Below are 15009 nucleotides of genomic sequence, written 5' to 3'. Positions count from 1 at the left end.
ACTGCATGCATGCTCAGTTGCTCAGCCCTGTTGGTCTCTTTGCGACCCTATGGACTGTAGCCCGCCAGGCTCCTCTGTCCGTGACCACTCACTCCACAACCCAGAGATAATGAAACCTTGTTCTTACATGCCGTTTTAGAAAAACCGTGTGAAGGTCAAACCAGGAGATGTAGGCTTAATCTGTAGCAGTGGCGAGAGAGGAGGCAGCTTTTAAAAGTCAGGTAACACCAGCTCAAAAAACTTCTGTAAAGTTCAAATTCAGCATATGCGTGATGAAAGAGGCTGAGAGAGCCAAAAGGTTTTGCTTATCTTTTTACAGGAGAAGACAATGGAGAAATTACCAGACCAACGTCACTTTCCCTTCAGAAAAAAAAAAGTTAGCAGGCTTAACAGAGATAAAAACCTTCATAGGTCATGACTCCATGAAATCAGCAGCCTAGTGAGAATCTCTCCAAGAACGCTGTAGGAAATTAAGTGTGGATTAGAGTAATTAAATGTAAAGTCTCCTTGAGAGCGACTTCTGCTCCTGAAGACTAGAGCCATCTCTGTGAAACGAATCACAGAAAAAAATTGTGAAGAGGATTTGCCAGGCATCACAGCCTTTTCACTTTCACATCAGGTCTGCACACGCTATGATCTAAAAAGAACAGAGTGGTGATTTGAGGAGAGAATTAATACAGCTTATCAGAAAAAACCACTCCATTCTCTAGTCTTCGCAAAAGTTCACATGCTCATGTAATATACTGTAACTGTAATATACTTAGGGGTTTCAAAAAATTACACACATTTCCTCAAAAGAGATATAGGAAAAAATAGAATCACAGGGTAAAGGCCAAACATTGTCTCTTCTGAATGCTTGAACAGCCAATTATGGGTCTTAATACATTAATTCTAAGAGAGAAAAAGAGACTATTATAGGAATGTTGAGTAAGACATCTTCAAAACTGTACCCTCGGGCCTAAGTCCATTGAACTCACAGTAAAATCACCCCCTCAAAAAAGCAGTTTTATGCAAAATTTTGTATTTTAATTTCCCAGCTGCCAAGAGAAATATATAAGGAGCAGAAATTAAACTAATTATGTCAGCAGCACAGTGAACAAAACTTTAATTGTATTACACACAAGTTAGACATTGCCAAACAACATAAAGGCCCTTAAGGGCAGAAACTTCTTTAGAATATAAATGATTCCCAATCGATATGACAAAAATTAGTCTGTCTGGGCAATAAGCAGATTCACACATGGAAAAATCCAGCCAACATCCTAATTCAATATAAAAAAAAAATAAACGTAGAGTATAAGAAACAGATCTCCAAAATGGCTTAAAATCACTCATTTACATATGTTAGATCATTAATAGGTCCTTTAAGCCAGTATTGTACTCATCAGCTTTTTTAACCTCCTACCCACAAAAGATCCTATTCATTTAGCTGGGTGGACAGGTGTTAGCAACCAGCAACCTTTTTTAGCCTGAGTTCCAGCGGCCTGATCTGTGATTACTGTGGCCATGATTGGCAAGGCGAAAGGAAAGGCAGTTTAAAAAGGGGGAAAGGGAGGAGAGAGGGAAAGAAGAAAAAAACAAAAAGGGAGGGGGGGAGGAAGATGAGAAAAGAAAGGGCTGTCAGGTGCTATTTAAAGTACCCCCCCTTCCCCGCCCAAGCCTGGGAGCCTGAGTTGAGCTCCCAGGCTACGGCCCAGACACTGAAGGCAGAATTTGGACAATGTCATGAATTTATTCCCACAGTCATTCTGGATCTATGCCTACACTCCACTCATTCTAAGAAAAAAATGTTTTTCAAGTATCTGTGACTCATTCCTCTTTACCATATTCTCTGCTTCTTGAGTCCTCACTCTCTCATACGTTTTCTAAAAGAGCTGACCGAGTAGATATTCCTGGAAGGAGACAGGGGGAAGGCCAGATTTAGCAAGATATCTGAAGCCTATGGAATAAAAATCCTCCAAGAAAGTGGGAGAAGAGAACGTTCATTGAGCTCCACACAATGTACAAAGAAGAGATTTGCTCTCTTTTCATCCACTGGTCAATGCCACCAGGTATTATTTTCATCTGGCAGAAGATGAAAAGGAAGCCCACAGATGTTAAGTGACGTGTCTAAAGCAGCCTCGGGTTTGATCCCTGGGTTGGGAAGATTCCCTGGAGAAGGAAATAGCAACCCACTCTAGTATTCCTGCCTGGCAAATCCCATGGACAGAGGAGCCTGGCAGGCTGCAGTCCATGGGGTCACAAAGAGTCAGACACGATTTAGGGACTAAACAACGAAAGAAGGCCAGCCAGGAGGTGGAGGAGCTGGGACTTAAAGCCAGGTTTGTCTCTTTTCTAAACTGTTACATTTCCCCAAAATTTAATTCTCTATTAAGTGCCCCATTCTGCTTTAACTCAGAGGGTTCTGGATTTCACCTTTTCTTCCTTCCATGAACTCGGCAAAGGACCTGTGACTAAATTTTATTGCCTACTAAGCATCTATCATATCCAATAAGCGCTTCAGTTAATGTAGAAATGAAACATCTGGCAAACTGGCTTTATTTTAAAATCTTACATACAGAGGATGACCAGGCAGCTCTCCTGTGCAACCCTGACCAGAACTAGATTTGACGACCTGTTCAGTCCTCCAGTGGTTTCCACATTATCATTCATTTGTCCACTCAGGAAATACAGGAAGCTACTCTCACCAACCCTCCCTCATGACTCCTGACAGATAATACAGCAGACAGAGCCCCTCTGGAAAGTAATTTACATAAAAGTTATAAAAGCTCTTTGTTATCTGTCATGACTCGGAAATGGACTATTCTAGCAAATCAAACATCCTGAATACCATAATGACGCTTTTAAAGGGACTACCAATTTATAAAGAATTTCAAAGCGATGCAACACTGGTTCCTAAACCCGGTTGCAGATCAGAATCACTCGGGGAGCTTTTTGTAAGTAGCTGCCCAGAGTGCCTTTTAAAATACAGATTCTCGGTCATCACTTATCCACGCAAAACAAAAACAAAAAAACACTTCAGGAAGTGGAGCTGGGAAGTCTGTATTTTTAAGAACCCCTCAGTGACAAAACTGCTATATAACGAATCTTTTAAGGAGTGGCTGGCTTTGGGAACTCCTTGTAATAAAACTCATTTTTTAGTTAAAAAGGCTAAAGCTACATGAATACAATGTGGCCTTCTTTTGATGATTTGGGAGAGCTTGGGTTTTCCTGTGCCTCTGGATCATTATTCACTAGTCACTGTACTGGCAAAACCAGAAAAGAAGAAAAGTTTAAGAATAATCATACTGGGAAAAAGCTGGAAAAAACAGCTTTTGTTTTCCTATTAGATTTTTAAAGAGCTGATTTTCCCCAGAGGAAACTCAAGATTTTTATGCTTGCCTTGAAAAAGGAAAATGTTTAAAAACAGGTAGATTCTCTTAACCAACTGCTCCAATTCTGAACGTTAATAGGTCCAAATGCATCAAACATGTGGAATAGTCACCCTGAAATAGAGAAAGCAGAGAAACTTCATGCAAGTCTTAACAAAGATAAAGGAGGATAATGGGTTTAAGCTAAGAATGGCATCATGAGGATTAGACAAAACCACTGTCCTGACGACAGCAGATAAATCCTGGAAACTGGGAGTGCTGAAGTCTTTCAACACGTAAGGCCAATGATTCCAACCCATCTAGGACGGCTTTCATGTAAGATACAATAGGATACTTTATTAAGAGCCCAACAGGTTTTAGGGGTTTAAAACTCCAAGTAACATAAACTCACAAAACAAGAAAGGGACCACACCACCTCCCTACTGAAAGAATGGGAATTTGTGATTGCAGAAAAAGACTGTCCTTCAGATTGCCAGAATCTTTCTTACAGAAACACAAGTCACACCTACCAATAATCAGTAATCAAACAAAAATAATAACCGGTAACCATTACCAAACAATAATGAGGAAGCTCACACCTCGCGGCTTCAGCAACACAGCAATTTAAACTATGCATTCTCATTAGACTCATAACTCAGTTCTGTATTGCAGAGGTTATGAGATTTTAAGGTGCAGAGGTTAAATCTTTCCTCTCAAAACATAAACGCTATAGCCAGTACAAGTTTCATACAAAAGTCTCTAATCTTTTAAAACAACAGCAGTATTTTAAAAATCGAGGTAGAATTAGTTTCCTTAACACTCCTTAGGTTTACAAGGGTGTTTTCAGAAAGTTCTAGGCACAACACATTTTGTGTACTAAACATCACAATGGACAGATAATTAGGGAAGAAACTGTACCCTTTCTTTGTTGTTGCTGCTGTTCATTTTCTTTTTAAATGTTGGTCACTCAAAATGCTTTTTCCACTGCTCTCTTAAGATAGTGCTAAGCAGAGTGGTATCAACTAGCTTGATCATGAGAAAGTTTTGAAAACAAATTAATTTCTAACCTTTTAGAGAACAGCTCTCTTTTTGTGCATGTTATTTTAGCACATAAATTAAGTCGATTTCAAAGATTTACAATCCCTGACCCCAAGGTAAACAGTCGGGATAACAGCTGTCTTCCTGATCAATATGGAAGTTTCTACTGGGCTGATCTTCCTAAACAGACATTAAAATGTGTGTGTGTGTCCAAGATTACATGGAAACCTTCTTCATGCACAATCAAGTTATTACAGTTAGGCCTGCCACATCAAACTGTAATTGTCATACCCAATTTTCAAACTTAAGAAAATAACACCTCTAAACAAACTGTAATTTATGACTTGTACTCTGAAGTCTGGAATTATTAGGAAATACGCTATAGTTTCAGAAATTCTTGCCATCATCTATTTCCTTGAATGTGAGGCAAAACAATCAAAAAAAAAAGGATAAAGAAGTCGTCAAACCTAAAATCCCCTGAACTAGCTCCCAACCCTAGAATTGCATACACAAACTCAGCCAGCACCGTGTCCCCTGCCTGCTTCCATTCCTAGAAAAATGTTCCCGTAAGTGGACAACCTTGGCCACACTATCTTGAACTGTCACTGGGAAAACAGCTACTTCCCACACAGTTGCAGCCAACAAGAGGTGGCAGGAAATGTCTGCCCTCCAAACCATCTGTAAAACGGGATGGGCAAGAAACTTACTTTCTTAGAAGGCCACATAACACCTGGGGATGTTTGTTCCTTACGTTCTGGTGGCCTTTAGCCAGGGGGCAAAGTGACAGTTGCGGGTGAAGCCCTCTGTGGGAGCTAACAGTAATTCTTCCCTGGGGTAGACGGGGAGGAGCCCAGTACACTCTTCCTTGATTACACAAGCAGTTTTTCCCCTAGAACAAATGACAGGCCAACAGAAAGGAAAAAGTATACTGCTGTTTCTATCTTCAGCCAGCCCGACATCAAGCTCTGAGCAGACAGAAAAGCCTGCGAGGCTGTGGCTCCGCGGGTCCAGCGCTCTTCCCCATGTCTGGTCAAATGTCTCCTGGGCAACCCAGCTGCAGAGGCCCCACCGTTCCTCTCCGTCTTGGCCACTGGCCACCTCATACAGGTTACCTCAGGGGAACAGAAGACAACTTCCACCAGTGGCCCCTAGGTGGGGAGGGGGGCACGTGGGTGGGAGAGGCATATCCCCAAACTTCTCCACCAAGCCTCCGAACTCCAGCCTCCACCTTCTTCCGAGAAGCCCGCGGGGCTCCTGCCCTGGCAAGTAGGGTCAGGCTAGTTGCCGAACGCAGGCCGCCGGGCGCACCTGCCTCAGTTTCCTCTGCTTCAAAAGCCGCATGTTCCCCCCCCACTCCCACAAGCCAGCAGAACCTGCCAATCGGGTAGGGCGTTTGGAGATCTATGATAACACACGTCTCCCGCTAGTGTCCCCACAGGTGAAGCGCTTCCGTGAGGGGCACTTTTTAGCGGGACAGGTGCGGGCTACCTTGAATGCGCAGAATTTTCAGCGACGGAGGGCTTCCCCTCCTCCCCTGTGGGCAGCGAGCGTCTCAGGCCGCGCCCCGCACAGAGGCGGCGCCCCGCGCGCCCACCCAGGACCGCAGCCTGGCGAGACCCCGAGGCCGAGCAGCGCTCCCCCACTCCGGACGCCCCCAGAAGCCCAGCCTAGGCCGGGCGCGCCGCGGAGCCCCGCGCGGGCGCCGCCGCCTCCTCACCTGTCGCGGCCGCCTGCCCGGCCCCGCACCTGGGAGGGGAGGGGGAGGGGAGGGGAGGGGCCGGATCCGGGCCGCGGGCGCCTCAGGCAGGGGCGCTGCGGGCTGCGCCGCGGCGGCGTCTCCGGGGCTGAGGGGCGCCGGGGGGCGGTCGCCACATCCTCGCGGGCGGCCCCAGGAAGTTGGCCCCCCCGCCGCCCCTCAGCCATCCCCAGCCGCCGGGGCCGGTCGCTCCCGCCCCTCGCGCAGGCCCCGCCCCTCGCGCAGGCCCCGCCCCCGGCGCGGCCCCGCCCCCTCGGGAGCGCGCCGCCGCCTCTGCTGCCGCGCCCGAGCCACCATAGAGAGGCGGGAGGCGCGCGGCAGACCGGAGGGCGGCCTCCGCGCGCGCGCGCGCCCCCTGGCGGAGCCACGGGCCGCGGGCGGCCGGCCCCAGCCCACGAGCCTGAGCGCGGGTGTGTGGCGGCGCTACTCGGCTGTCGGGCATCTGCTGCTTTTTCGTCGACGGGGGTCACCGCACTCTGCGCGGGGAGCTGAAGGGTTCAAACCGTGGTCCAGCTTGGTGAGCCTAAGCCCTGTAACATCTCAGAACTCGTTTCAAAAGAAAAATTTGAAAGCTGCCTCACTTCCATATCCCATTGTTCCTCACCACAAGGGCTATCAGCAAGGGATGGCTCCCCCAAATTACAGTGAAAGAAACCCAGGCCCATCTGGGTTCACTGTCTAATTCAAGGTCACATGGTCGGGAGATATTAGAAGCCAGATCTGAAGGACATCAAAACCCATGTTTTTCCCATGCACTCTATGGCACCTCCATCTCAAGCGTTTCCCAGTCTAAGGCCAAAGAGTTAGCTAATTTCACCTTAAGAAAGTGAGGAAACTGCTCAGAGGGAGGCCCTGGTAAAATGAAGATGACTCTGTAGGGAGGAACCCACCCCAGCCATTCATCAGCTGGGTACCTTTCAGCATATTTATTTATAATATTTATAAATATTAAATATATATACTGAATATTTCTGAACTCTCCTTGCCTCATCCCTAGAGAAACTGGTACCGTTGGTGTGAGGCAGGTTGGTATGAGGATTAAATAAACCAATACATATATTCAGAAGTGCTTAGCAAACTATAAGGGGGCTTCCCTGGTGACTCGGTGGTAAAGAATTTTGCCTGCCAATGCAGGTTGGTGAGTTCCATTCTTGGGTCTGGAAGATCCCCTGGAGAAGGAAATGGCAGTGCACTCCAGTGTTCTTGCCTGGATAATCCTGTGGACAGAGGTACCTGGTGGGCTACAGTCTGTAGGGTCACAAAGCACCACTGAGTGGTTGAGCGTACACACAGTAAACTATTAATACAAACCACTAGAGGTGCATGGGGAATAGTTAGCCAAGGTGGCTAGTTTTCTCATGCCTTAGTGTCCTATGGAGACCTCTCAGGGTTGTCCTCAACAATTTGTATTTTAACATAAGTAATATCACAAAGAAAAGTGGAATAAAGAAATTATTTATGCATGCAGACTCTGTCACTTTACAAGTATTATTTCCAGTCTTTACAACCCAGCAAACTGAGTACTATTATTCTCATGTTATTTTTTTCAATATTTATTTATTTGGCCGCGATGGGTCTTAGTTGTGGCATGTAAACTCTTAATTGCGCATGTGGGATCTAGTTTCTTGACCAAGGATCGAACCCCAGTACCCTGCACTGGAATTGAAGAGTCTTAGTCACTGGACCACCAAGGAAGTCAGTTAGTCAGTTCAGTTCAGTTGCTGAGTCAGGTCCGACTCTTTGCGACCCCATAAACTGCAGCACGCCAGGCCTCCCTGTCCATGACCAACTCCCGGAGTCTACCCAAACCCACGTCCATCGAGTTGGTGATGCCATCCAACCATCTCATCCTCTGTCGTCCCCTTCTCCTGCCCTCAATCTTTCCCAGCATCAGGGTCTTCTCAAATGAGTCGGCTCTTCGCATGAGGTGGCCAAAGGATTGGAGTTTCAGCTTCAACATCAGTCCTTCCAATGAACAACCAGGGCTGATCTCCTTTAAGATGGACTGGTTGGATCTCCTTGCAGTCCAAGGGACTCTCAAGAGTATTCTCCAACACCACAGTTCAAAAGCATCAATTCTTCAATGCTCAGCTTTCTTTATAGTCCAACTCTCACATCCATACATGACCAATGGAAAAACCATAGCCTTGACTAAGTGGACCTTGGTTGGCAAAGTAATGTCTCTGTTTTTTAATATGCTGTCTAGGTTGGTCATAACTTTCCTTCCAAGGAGTAAGCGTCTTTTAATTTCATGGCTGCAATCACCATCTGCAGCAATCTTGGAGCCCAGAAAAATAAAGTCAGCCACTGTTTCCACTGTTTCCCTGTCTATTTGCCATGAAGTGATGGGACTGGATGCCATGATCTTAGTTTTCTGAATGTTGAGCTTTAAGCCAACCTTTTCACTCTCCTCTTTCACTTTTAAGAGGCTTTTCAGTTCCTCTTCACTTTCTGCCATAAGGGTAGTGTCATCTGCATATCTGAGGTTATTGATATTCCTCCCAGCAATCTTGACTCCAGCTTGTGCTTCTTCCAGCCCAGCGTTCCCCATGATGTACTCTGCATATAAGTTAAATAAGCAGAGTGACAATATACAAACTTGACATCCTCCTTTTCCTATTTGAAACCAGTCTGTTGTCCCATGTCCAGTTCTAACTGTTGCTTCCTAACCTGCTTACAGGTTTCTCAAGATGCAGGTCAGGTGATCTGGTATTCCCATCTCTTTCAGAATTTTCCACAGTTTATTGTGATCCACACAGTCAAAGGCTTTGGCATAGTCAATAAAGCAGAAATAGATGTTTTTCTGGAACTCTCTTGCTTTTTCCATGATCCAGCGGATGTTGGCAATTTGATCTCTGGTTCCTCTGCCTTTTCTAAAATCAACTTGAACATCTGGAAGTTTCACGTATTGCTGAAACCTGGCTTGGGGAATTTTAAGCCTTACTTTACCAGCATGTGAGATGAGTGCAATTGTGCGGTCGTTTGAGCATTCTTTGGCATTGCCTTTCTTTGGGACTGGAATGAAAACTGACCTTTTCCAGTCCCGTGGCCACTGCTGAGTTTTCCAAATTTGCTGGCATATTGAGTGCAGCACTTTCACAGCATCATCTTCCAGGATTTGAAATAGCTCAACTGGAATGCCATCACCTCCATTAGCTTTGTTCATAGTGATGCTTTCTAAGGCCCACTTGACCTCACATTCCAAGATGTCTGGCTCTAGGTGAGTGATCACACCATTGTGATTATCTGGGCCGTAAAGATCTTTTTTATACAGTTCTTCTTGTATTCTTGCCACTTCTTCTTAATATCTTCTGCTTCTGTTAGGTCCATACCATTTCTGTCCTTTATTGAGCCCATCTTTGCATGAAATGTTCCCTTGGTATCTCTAATTTTCTTGAAGAGAGCTCTAGTCTTTCCCATTCTATTGTTTTCCTCTATTTCTTTGCATTGATCGCTGAGGAAGGCTTTATCATCTCTCCTTGCTATTCTTTGGAACTCTGCATTCAAATGGGTATATCTTTCCTTTTCTCCTTTGCTTTTCGCTTCCCTTCTTTTCACACCTATTTGTAAGGCCTCCTATGACAGCCATTTTGCTTTTTTGCATTTCTTTTTCATGGGGATGGTCTTGATTCCTGTCTCCTGTACAGTGTCACATACCTATTCCCATGTTATTAATGAAGATCTGCCTATTAAGAAATTTACCCAAAGCCACACAGTTAGGAAAAGGCCAAACTGGAATTTGAAACCAGGTCTTTCCACCACCAGGAACACACGGAAAGACTGGCCTGCTAGCGGCCTCCAGCACCTGAATTAACTGTGCCCATCTTTTTCCTTTCTGGCTATTTCGGTAACTTTCCCTGATGCACTGCCTTGTTCCCTCTGCTTCTCCCCAGGGGTTTATCTTCCCCCACAAAGGCATTTATTGTCTCCTCTTTTCCCTTCTCTGTCTCCTTTTCTCTTTAGATGCCATCCTCTCTCATTTCTGAAAGGGCTTTGTGACCCGTGATTAAGGAACATCTATTCCCCACCCCAACTCTTCTTCTCTTGATGTTAATTATTATCAGAGAAAGTTAATAGGTCCAGCACAAGGATGGGGTGAGACCCAGAGATGTCTTTTTGTAAGCTTAGTTTTTAAGCTTAAGTGCACAGTTCCGAAAGGGAGTGCACTTAAGGTGGTCCTGATAATTGGAGTCAGAATTCACGACATCCTGTGGAAATCATTTTTTCTGGGCCCTCTGGTCTGTATTACAGCTAAATCATTGAAATGCTGCTAACTAATATGCGTGTCGCTAAAGCAAGGAGGGGCTCAGAGCTGCATTTACCCACACACCCTATCACCGTCATTATTTTTCATCTTTATCGTGCCCTTCCGCAGAGGCACTCCATAATGTACCCATTGTGCAAGTAATCTGAAATCCTTTTCAGCAAGCAATAGTATTTCGTAGTAATAAAACACTAATTTGTCTACCAAGTGACATGTTTATAGGAGCTGTTTACTTTGACGTATTTTTATTATTTCTACTCATTTGCTAAGTACTTTCCAATACATATTTATGAAGCACGTACCTTTCCCCAAATGGCAGTGAAAAAATAAATCATATTATTTCTTGTATTAGTAGCAGAGTGGCTTGTAAGTCCTAGAGCCCTGATTTTTGTTATGTTTGGCAAGAGCTGGAAGAATTAATGGTGATTGAGTACCTACTATGTGCCAGACTCTGCGGCAAGCACTTTACATAAATTATCTGTTTCATTTCCTGAGACATTTATTTTACCAATGAGAAAAATGTAATTTCTCTGCAACATATATTTTACCAATGAGACAGAGACATTACTTTGTCCAGGTAATTTAGCCAGGAAGAGTCCAGCAGGGTTTTGAACCTAGATTTTCTCCTGACTCCAAAATTCCAATGGAGAAGGAAATGGCAACCCACTTCAGGATTCTTGCATGAAAAATCCCATGGACAGAGGAGCCTGGTGGGCTGTAGTCCATGGGATCACAAGAGTCAGACATAACTTAGTGACTGACCTACCAAAACCCCAAATCATCATTCCATTTCATCAGCCCCCTCTTAACTTCTCTTAACCAATAAGTTTTGTAAAATATAAAGTATTGCTTTCTGAGAGAGGCTGTGTAGGTTATCCCAGAATGGGACACTAAAGTCTATCGGTCGATAGACACAGGATGCTAACTCCAATTTTTCTACTGGAAATTATCCTCTGACTGAATTACTCCCTAAGACATCAACGGTAGGGTGTTTGCCAAAACGAAGGGCTGATACAAGAGTTCAACTCAGGACTTCCCTGGTGGTCCAGGGGTTAAAAATCCACGCAGGGGACATGGGTTTGATCCCTGGTCCAGGAAGATCCCACATACCACGGGGCAACTAAGCCAGTGTGCCACACTACTGAACCAACCCTCTAGAGCACACACACAAGAGAGGCCACCACAGTGAGAAACCCACACATCACGACTAGAGACTAGCGCCTGCTCGTGGCAATTAGAGAAAGCCCATATGCGGCAAGGAAGACCCAATGCAGCCAGAAATTAAATAAATGAGTTTCCAGGGGACCGTGCAAATCTGGGACCCTTGTTCAAATAGTAATAAGAATTTCTGAACGGCAACAGAAAAGCATTTTTAAAATTAATTTTCATTGGAGTATAGTTGCTTTCCCTGGAGCAGGGCATGGCAACCCATTCCAGTATTCCAGCCTGGAGAATCCCATGGACTGAGGAGCCTGGAGGGCCACAGTCCGTGGGGTGGCAAAGAGTCGGACACAACTGAAGCCACTTAGCGCGCACGCTTAGTTGCTTTAGAATGTTGTGTTTCTACTGATAGTTTCTACTGTATAGCAAAGTGAAGAGCTGTACATATACAAATATCCTCTCCTTTGGGGATTTCCTTCCCCTTGAGGTCGCCACAGAGAATCAGGTCGCGTTCCCGCTGCTATACGGGCGGTTCTCATTAGGTATCTATTTACATACAGTATCAATAGTGCATATATGTCAATCAATCTTCCAGTTCCTCCCACCCCCTTTTTCCCCTTTGATATCCATACATCTGTCTCTGCTTGGCAAATATCACTTATACCATTTTTCTAGATTCCAAACGTGTTAATATACAATATTTTTCTCTTTCTGATTTACTGCACTCCATATGAGTCTCTAGGCCCATCCATGTCTCTGCAAATGATCCAACTTTGTTCCCTTTTATGGCAGAGTAATATTCCATTGTATCTATGTACCATGTCTTCTTTAGCCATTCCTCTGCTGATGGACAGCAGAGCTTTAAACTAAGCTCAGGGCTCTGTGCAACTGCACTGGTCACACTACCATGAAGCTGGCCTTGCCTAGACCGAAGGAAGCTGTCACCAGCTTCTCCCAGGTATCCTAAGCCTTTCAAGTAATATGAAATTGAGGGCCTGTGATATGCCTGGGAAAGTATCTGGCATTTTACATAAGCTGCTGCTGCTAAGTCACTTCAGTCGTGTCCAACTCTGTGTGACCCCAAAGACAGCAGCCTACCAGTCTCCCCTGTCCCTGGGATTCTCTAGGCAAGAACACTGGAGTGGGTTGCCATTTCCTTCTCCAATGTGTGAAAGTGAAAAGTGAAAGTGAAGTCGCTCAGTCAAGTCCGACTCACAGTGATCCCATGGACTGCAGCCTACCAGGCTCCTCCATCCATTGGATTTTCTAGGCAAGAGTACTGGAGTGGCTTGCCATTGCCTTCTCCGTTACATAAGCTATATGACCCTAAAGCAATTCTATGCAATAGGTATTATTTTCCCCTATTCCTCAGTGGATGAAACTAAGGCTTAAAGAGGCTGATTGATCCAATGGCATACAGTAAGTGTCACAGCTAAGACCAAGTTAGAGGCGATGTAAATCTTGTTCCTTGACTTTGTATCCTTTTCACCACATACCTATTATCTTCCTGCGAACCCCCAGGTTATGTCGAGACTCTTATACACAGAAACTAGGGAAGCAGGGAAGAGCTAGGATTCAAAGGCTACTCAAGGAGTCAAGTTTGCGCAGCAGGTCAAGTGCACTTGTTCAGCTCTGAGATGCACTGAATAAGACGTGGACAGGACTTCCCTGGTGGTCCCGTGGTTACGACTGCTCTCCCAATGCAGGGGGCCTGGGTTTGCTCCCTGGTCAGGGAACTAGATCCCACGTGCCATGACTAAGACCCAGTGCCAGTTGTGAGGGGCAAGGTCCTGTAGGAATGTCACGGGGTGGTCTGGAGCAACAGTGAACGGTGCTCCTCCTCGTGGCCAGAAAGGCTGCCTGGGTGAGGCTCCGCGGCTGGAATAAGTCCCTACTGAGGGCAGAACTGTACCAATTGAAAGCTAAAGGCAACGTGGACACAGAATCCTGGCCAAGGAATCGAGAGTCCTAGGTTCCAGCCCCTGTTCTGCCACTGGGACTGTCATTTCTGCTCTTGGACCTCACTTTCCTTCTCAGCTAAATGACAAGATGGGGCATATGGTCTTTATTTATTTGGCTGCCTCGAGTCTTAGATGCAGCATGTGGATCTTTGTTGTGGTACAGGCTTTGGTGCCCTGCAGCATGTGGGATCTTAGTTCCTCGACCAGGGATCGAACCTGCGTCCCTTCCATTGAAAGACTGATTCTCAACCACCACACCACCAGGGAGATCTCAGGGCACATGACCTTTACAGGCCTCTCAAATCTACAATTCTAGGGTACTGAGTCAGGGACAGAGCACCTGATGCCACATTCAGGAAACATGGCAGATGTGCCCAGGGCAGAGATGGCAACCAGGCTCCACCCTGAACATCAATTTCAACTGACTGGTGGTGGCTGCCTCGAGTGTCATGTGGAGAAAGACTAAAATTGCAAAGGTCTCTGAGCTCGGCAAAAGAGAATGCTGATGCCTGCGTGGGTTCAAGATTCCCAAATGGTACAAATGACAGGGATGTGCCATCCCCAGCTTAACATTTTGTTTCCTACTATGGTTGCAATGAGCTTCCCAGGTGGCGCTAGTCATAAAGAATCCACTTGCTAATGCAGGAGATGTAAGAGACAGGAGTTCAGTCCTAGGGTTAGGAAGAGCCCTTGGAAATGGCAACCCACTCCAGTATTCTTGCCTTGAGAATCCCGTGGACAGAGGAGCCTAGTGGGCTACAGTTCATGGGGTCGCAAACAATCAGACACGACTGAGGCAACTTAGCATGCATGCACAATGCTGCCATTATGTGCCCACTGCTCCTAGTAAGGAGGCTGCAGGGTCATTTCTCCCGAGAGCTTTTGGAAGCACCAGCGCCAGGGTTCCTCTAGTCTTGGCTCACCAAGCCTGTCCTCACTCAGGCAGACACCCTGGGGCTGCCACTTGCTCCCAGCCCTCCAGACCTCTTCCTTTTATCCCTCCTGTGCTCATCATCTGTAAATGTTATATCTTCTGCCTCTAACTCTGAGCCCCCTTCCTGCAGCCAAGACACTAATTAACTGCACAACAGGCTCTCAAACCGAGAAAGGCAACCTTCCTTTGAAAAAATGTGGTCAGTAAACAATCCTGATCATGTTCTGCCTTTGATTTCCCCTTCCCTGCTGTCCTCCCTTCCACCCAGCCGGGGCTACAGCTCGCAGAGAGATGGTCACAGCACCTGTAACAGACCAGGGCTGGGGGTGGGGATTATTTCATACACTGTGGTACAGCTGGCAGGAAGAGTGGAGTAATTACATTGCATCTTGGAGCCACCAGCAATGAATTTCTGCATAAAGGACTAGATTTGCCGTGTATTATTTACACCAGCATCAATTTTCCCAGCTGGCTGTATTGACTGTGCAAATTCTCCCGTTCAGCACCTCGGCTTACTCTGCACAGTGGAGGGGCCCGACAGGGTA

General features: G+C 45.9%; 1 protein-coding gene across 2 annotated transcripts in view; it reads right to left on the bottom strand.

The window, feature by feature from the left end:
• The window catches only part of RFFL (ring finger and FYVE like domain containing E3 ubiquitin protein ligase), a 74627-nt gene extending 68284 nt beyond the window's left edge, over positions 1-6343 (bottom strand). Inside the window, exon 1 of one of the 2 annotated variants that reach the window (XM_055401111.2) lies at positions 6106-6343. The gene's annotated coding sequence lies outside the window, so the exon portion shown is untranslated. Of the gene's footprint in view, positions 1-5876; positions 5901-6105 lie in introns of those variants that run through there. The other variant, XM_055401146.2, reaches the window with a different exon arrangement.
• Positions 6344-15009: the final 8666 nt, after the last annotated feature.

Source organism: Moschus berezovskii, chromosome 20, assembly GCF_049115385.1.
Source record: "Moschus berezovskii isolate FMDL1 chromosome 20, NW_MosBer_1.0, whole genome shotgun sequence".
NCBI classification, from domain to species: Eukaryota; Metazoa; Chordata; class Mammalia; order Artiodactyla; family Moschidae; genus Moschus; species Moschus berezovskii.
This window is presented reverse-complemented; position numbering and strand designations above follow the sequence as displayed.